Raw genomic sequence first — 7,229 nt, forward strand, 5'->3', positions numbered from 1 at the left:
CAATATTTCGAAATTAATTTACTCAAAATTGATACACCCCGGCTTACCATCTAGCGGTAGGTTTCGGAAAGGTGAAAAAACATATATTTAATACTTGCGCCGGGTATTTAATGTTCGGCTCCGCCCGAACTTAGACTTTTTTACTTGTTGCTTTTATGAATGAATTTCTTGCTCGTTAGAAGCGGGAGTTCGGGGAAAAGTAAACGTGGCGTCTGTATCTTGTCGTCTAGTTGTAGTATTTGTATGTGTTTTGGACGGGGTGAAATGGGGGCCGGGAATTCCTCTTGAATTCCGCGGCAAACGAGGGTCGAGGAGGTGCCGAATCCCTAAAGTCCTTCGAGGTTGAATCAAACCGCAAAAAATTCGCTCAACAAATTAAATGAAACACTTCACTTTTTTCACTATTATATGTATATATATCTGAGTGCCTAACGGCCACTTTATTGCATATATATATATGTATATAAAAAAATGCTGTAATAGAAGGTTATAAAATTAGATTGATGATGAGGACCTTACTTGTTGATTGCTCGGAGTTCTCTTCCAAAGTGGCAGAGTGTTGGGTGATCGCAGAAAGCGAAACCCAACATCCGAGGCGAGTAACAGGACTCGAGAAAAAGGAACTCGAGTAACGAGTAACTGTTCCCGCTTAGATCACAGCGACATCTACAAGTGAAATTCTCTAATCAATAAATATACTTAAGGTGAAGGGGGCTAGCGTAAACAGTATGTACGTGCAGAAGTATTTCGTTTTGATATTTGTAGATTTATATTTAGTGATTAGAAGGGATTCATTATTTATGATTATGCGCATTTGCATACATACTATATGTACGCATGCGAGTTGTTAATATGTACATACACAGGTACTTATGCATGGGCGTATGTATGGATACATTTTTAATTTTCAATCATATGTAGGTATTTTAATTTTGAATTTTATTTGTTCATATTTCCTTGTCGAAATATCTGCCACTTTTAATTTTTTTTCTCCTATTTTTAAATAAAACATAATATATCAGCAATTATTCAGCTTTATTATTAATCAGTTTTCTGATTAATAAAATTAATTAAATTCTGATTAATACCATATAAATAATCGATAAATTATTAAATTTGATTAATCAAAAATTATTATTCTTTGCTAAATTACATAATTATGTTTCTATTAATCAGCTTTTTCTTTCAATTGATTTACTGCACATCCCTATTACATATATGATATGGGGGATTTCACCGTCATGGGTGGCGACATTTATACAGACAAATTCTCCTTTCTTGTTTAAATTTAAGTATAACAGGTTAACCTAATATTCGCGGCTTGCGTTTTGGTACGCATGCCGTCGAATTTGTTTTTTTGCGTCACCCGAAATTGACTTGCATGCGTTTGCATCTGATTTCATTGAGCGAAACGTCAAATCAAAATGTCACGCAGAACAAAAATTGGAAATTGAGTTAGCTTCATACGCACGCCGTTCAATTTCGGTTGATCTCATACAAGTTGCATGTGCATGAGAAATTTTTGACAATAAATTGGCGGCGTGCGTGAATATTAGGTTAGCCTGTAAAGTACTCAACAATTCTACATTTTGATAAAGCTACACCTAATCGGCTATTTTATGAGTTATTACAAAATACGAAAAAAATTCCAGCTTACTTTTATATGAAAAAAATCTTACTCATTTCTTCTGTCACGGGTGCGGCAAGAAAAAAAAGAACCTGCTTTTTGGAGCAGATATATTTTACGGAAACTCTGCGAATTCCTTTAACTTTTCTGTGTGAACTTGATGTCTTTATAATAAAACAAAGAACCACGAATACAAACAAAGCCAAAACTACAACAAAAATTATTGCTTTATTATAAAACAAAACGAAATTCCTCTGTCACGGGTGTACAACGTTTGTCACAGGTAGGACACGTACGAATTTTTATATGAAAAGTTGCTTTTAGTGTGGTCCATATATAACATAGATTAAGTACTCGCCTAATTTAATATTCTAGACAATTTTACAAAAATCAGATGAGTTCTACTATATATTTTTTTTACCAAACACTTGAATTATGAATCGCAAATTATTTGACAGTGCCTTCCATTAGAGCTGGAAAACTATCGATGGTCGTGGCCTAAACTACCGAAAATGCCGACACTATCGATAGTAATGTCTCGAAATTTTTTAATGCTTGTGTAATTTTAAGTTTTGTGTATACTTTCAATGTAAAATTTTTTAATTTGTTTTCGTAATAGCGGATGTTTTTATTTGTTTTTATGTTTATTTTTTTTATAAAATTTTAACATTTTGTCAAAGTCTTTAATATTTACATGAAGTGTTAATTGAAAAGTGTGTGACTCAAAATTCACTTTTCATAAAACGACAACCGCGCGCTTACAAGATTTTTTCGTTTTGACAACTTTGGACGTTAGTTGACTTGCTTTTATTTTCCCTTTCCCCATTTTTTTTAAGTTTTTGCGCATTTCTACTTTTAACAAAATCTAGAAATAGCCAAATTACATTTTTGGTATTTTTTTACCATTTCTCCGCTTTTCTTATAAAAAATCTAAAAATAGCCAATTTTCATTTTAGCCTAACGGTATATCGCAAGAGCAAAGCAAAAAGGTGAAAAATTTCATCTCTTTCTGTGGTAAAAAATTTAGTTTGGTGAACTCTCGCATCAAATATTTATTTTGGTGAACTCCCGCATCTCAAGCCTTTCAGAATTTAGTAGTACTAAAAAAATTTAACATTAACATTTGCTCCTTCTCATTAAATTAACATTCTCTGGTGATATTCCATGGATTTATTTTTCAGCCAAACAATTTTACGTTCCAAAAATTTGCACCTTCTCTATCTATCTAAGTTCTCTGGCCTCGGGGACCAAATGGTGAAAAACTGCGAAAAGGTTTATTACTGTATATACTGTGGTGAGGTGGCACAATTGAGCTTTGAGGCGCTGCTGTCGAGGCAGCACAGCCTGAAGTTGTTTAGCGCTGTTAGTTAGCACTGTTTAGCTGATGAGCGCTGCAAAACTGGTTTGCACTGTAGAGCTGTTAAAAGGAATAGAGTTGGTCCGTGCTGCAGAGCTTATGAGCACTGTAGAACTGGTTTGCACCAGGGTTCTTGCGAATATTCGCATTCGCAACGGCGGAACTTCCGCATTAATTTTATCATGCGCTTAAAATCAGGGACCAAAAATAACTGTTGTCTCGAATTTACAAGTTAAAAACGTTGCCCGAATTCTGAAATTTAACGAAAACGTTGTTGCATAACAGTTGTTAGATGAGAAATATTTTTTCCGTTGCCGATAAGAGTTATTTCCCAACGTAAATTTTTTACGTTGCCAATAACAGTTATTGCCCAACGTTTATTTTTACGTTGCCTGATAGCAGTTACTGACCAAAGTTTATTTTTTCCGTTGCCGATTAAAGTTATTTCCCAACGTTTATTTTTTACGTTGCCTGATAACAGTTATTGCCCAACGTTTTTTTACATTGCGTGTGCAGGAGATATATTTTTTCCGTTGCCAGTCTATATAAATATATAATGTGAATGCTATCAGATCTGCACCGTTTGTTTGATTTTCAAAATTGAGGTGTCGAATTAAATAGGTTGCCTCCTGTTAAAAATCTAGCTTTAAATTATTTTATAAGTTTAATGAATTATTTCATCATGGGTATAAACCGAAATTGTTTTGACAGAGGTTTTCGAAACTGCCTGAAGGAGGGTTGCCTAGTTACATTGAAATTTAATTTGGGGAATTAGGAAATGGAAACATGTCTCACAATGGGTGTCAAATGAAAGATGTATAAGAAGCTTGTAGGTTTACAATGTTTGAAAGAGGGTTGCCTGGTTGAAAACTCGAATTTAGTCAAAATATATATACCTAGACTAGTTAAAGGGTATTTTAAAATGTGACGAGTTTTATGAAACAATATTTTTGAGGCGTTTGAAGGGCGTTGCCACCGTTTTGGAGAGAAACTTCTTTAGTGGCGGTTGGTTGGCTGGGAGTAAATTGGCAAATTCAAAGGGAATTGCAAACGGAAATGTTTGGGACGGGAACAAGTGCTTCTTAAATGTATGCACAAGGTATTAATTTAATAAAAACGTGCTAATAAAAGGTTAAAAAATAAGACTTGGATAAAGACCAATACAAGAATGAAAGTAAAGGTGAGTACGTACATAACGAAATACGTACGGATAAAGGCAAAGGTAAAAATAAAAACAAAAACAATGATGCGTGAAGTTAAAGGCAAAAATGAAGATCAAGGTAAATTTAAACACTTCATACGGTTGACAAACGAGCTCGCTTATTTGCATAAACAGCCATTATTTGCTTTAACTCATGCATTTTGCTCTTTAAAATGCGCATCAGCAGCCGAACAAATTCACCAATATTTTAGAATTAACTCGGATCCGGGGAAGGTTTCGATGAAAACACTGGTAAAAACGGCCAGCTGTTGTTGTATTTTGTACAAGTCAGCAAACAAAGCAGGCAAGAATGATGGAAAAGAAGATTGCGCCTTCAACGAACAGCTATCTTTTTCTGTTTGAGTTTGGCAATTAGCTGTTCGCATAGTGACGTCATAAGCGAAAAGAAAATTAAAATAAGGCAAAAAAATGAGAATTTTAATAGAAGGCGGTATGAATTGAATTTGAAATAATTTTAATTTCAAAAAGTTGAATTTTAAAAATGAAGTGTGCAGTGGCAAGTTTCAACAACGATAGTTCCGCCAAATCGTTGTTAAAGAACTATTTTTCTTTCCCTTCGGATGTGGCTTTGGCAAAAAAGTGGATTGGTTTCTGTCGGCGATCAAGTCTTTCAACCACAAAAATAGTATTATTTGCAAGGACCATTTCATAAATGATGATTTTATGAACCTCATGAAATATGAAATGGGTAAAATATATTTATTTTATTTGCACAGCATTCGAATTTCTGAAATGTTCCTAATTTTTCAGGCTTTGCGTCGAAGCTTAAATGGGACAACTCTTCGGGAGCAGCGGGTTCAGCGAAGAGGAAATAAGCAAATCCTTGATATGTTATTGCAGCAAGAAAGTTCTCAAATGGCAGCTAATGGTAACATCGTTGGATATTCGATGGAAATATTCAACACTTTCAACTAATTTATTAACAGAGGTAGATAGTATTGAAGTAGAAGAAAAGTATTCAAGTTGACGACAATGCTAGCATCATTACTGCAGAAGCCAGCACGGTGATGGAGGAAAGTAAAGCAAAATTCGCCATTCCACTCTCCAAATGTACTTGGAGAAGCTTCAACGTCTTCTTTAAATCTACGAAACGATAGCAACGTATATGAAGAGGTGAAAGAATCGCAAAAGGAAGTGCAAGTTAAGTTAAATTAATTTAATAAACAGTTAATAAATAACATACATATATTACATATATTTATATTTATTACAAAAATAGCAAAGCGTTGAGGAAAGAAAATTTGTTGCTCCGCAAACTTGAAAATAAGCATTCCGCAAAGTGTACCGCCTTGAAATTCTCTTTTAAACAGAAGGAAAAGAAGTATATATATAAAATACAAGTTTTAAAAAAGAGTTTAGAAAAACTGCCCAAGAATGTAAAAACATGGAGGAAAAACTGAGGGGTATATTCACCAGCGGGCCGATAATTAAAATAAAAACTGTTGACAAAAGTCACTATTGGGATGAGAATGATATTGCCCCATCAATCACACTTCGTGCAGCAAGTGCTAAAGCCTACAAACTTTTGTACCGAAAAGGTTTCCCTCTGCCTTCAAAATAGATGTTTCCAGAGGTTTGATTGAGCCTGTTTTCAAACTACTGACAGCATCTACGCAAATGGATGAAACCCAAAAATTGTGCGTGCTTAGCTTTGACGAGATGAAAACCAAAAAGTCGTATTGCTATGACAAGTCATCCGACACAACATTAGGTCCTGCCAGTTACGTTCAGGTTGCATTGTTTAGAGGTCTGTATGCACTTGTAATAAAAGAAAAAATATATTCAAAAATTGTATATCTTTAGGTTTGATATCTTGTTGGAAGCAGCCGATTTTTTACGATTTTGACTGCAAAATGACCCCGTCTATTTTGAAAAGCATTTTGGCGGAAACAAAACGATGCGGATACACCGTAGTTGCACTGGTATGCGATCTTGGGGGCACAAACAGAGCTCTTTTTACGGAGTTAAATGTCAATCAAGACAAGCCTTGGTAAATGACAGAATAATTAAGAAGAGTATATACTAGTAATATATATATATAATACATATAAGATCTGTTTCATTTGAAATTTGGCAGCACTATACATAGCATAACTTTGTTATCGACTACTCGATCAGCCGTTTATTTAGTGTGCTGATTTTGCTATCGTTGTTTTTTATTACAGTTTATTTTCATATGCGTTACTTTAAAAATAAGTGATGTGGTGGTCAAAGAACTGCAGCAAAGAAAATTGATTTGGACTAATTCATACAAAATCCTCACATCTCCCAATCTCGGTTAGTAAAATTTCTGAAAATTGGAAGGTTGCACCTGGAGTGTTTTTCTGAGAGCCTGTATTGTTTTGGCTTGCTAAAACTGATTCGCGGCAACACTGCATTCGCACCTGCCCAACTAAAGCACTGTAATGATCACATACTATACTAATTGACAATGAGGCTTGTTGAAGCGATTGGTGTCTCAGCAACTTGGTGAGCATAGGATGCTGGGACCTTCAAGGGCTCTTTATAATTTTAAACCAATCTGTGAGGATCCCTCGTTAAACTCAGAGCCAAAATGCTACCGAAGTTATTCTTCCAGTAGCCCTACAAGGTAGAGCTGTCAAACTATCGACGATACTATCGATAGTATCGATGGACTAGTCACTTGAATTTACTATCGATAATTTTAATACTATCGCCACTATCGCTTCAATTATGGATTAAATCAAAAATTAAGCCTTCTGCAACTGTTGGCCACAGTTCATCCATTACTTTATTGGTAGGTAGATGGAAAATCGTACTATACAATATATACATGTATATTATACACATAACATATGAATATTTTAAACCAGGGGTCGGCATTCTAACCCATTCAAACTATTCAATAAGTGAGAGTGTGTGCGTTGAATGAACTGCTAATTCTGCCATTCTTTTTTTAAACAATTTGGTTTAAATTTGAAACTCAAAGATATTCTATTTCGTTTGCTTCACGTTACACTTCACGAAAGCTTTTTCATAATTAAGAAAAAAAAATAAAAATT

This window comes from Rhagoletis zephyria, unplaced genomic scaffold (assembly GCF_001687245.7).
Source record: "Rhagoletis zephyria isolate East Lansing unplaced genomic scaffold, Rhagoletis_zephyria_1.1 Rzeph_scaffold_00680, whole genome shotgun sequence".
Lineage (NCBI taxonomy): Eukaryota > Metazoa > Arthropoda > Insecta > Diptera > Tephritidae > Rhagoletis > Rhagoletis zephyria.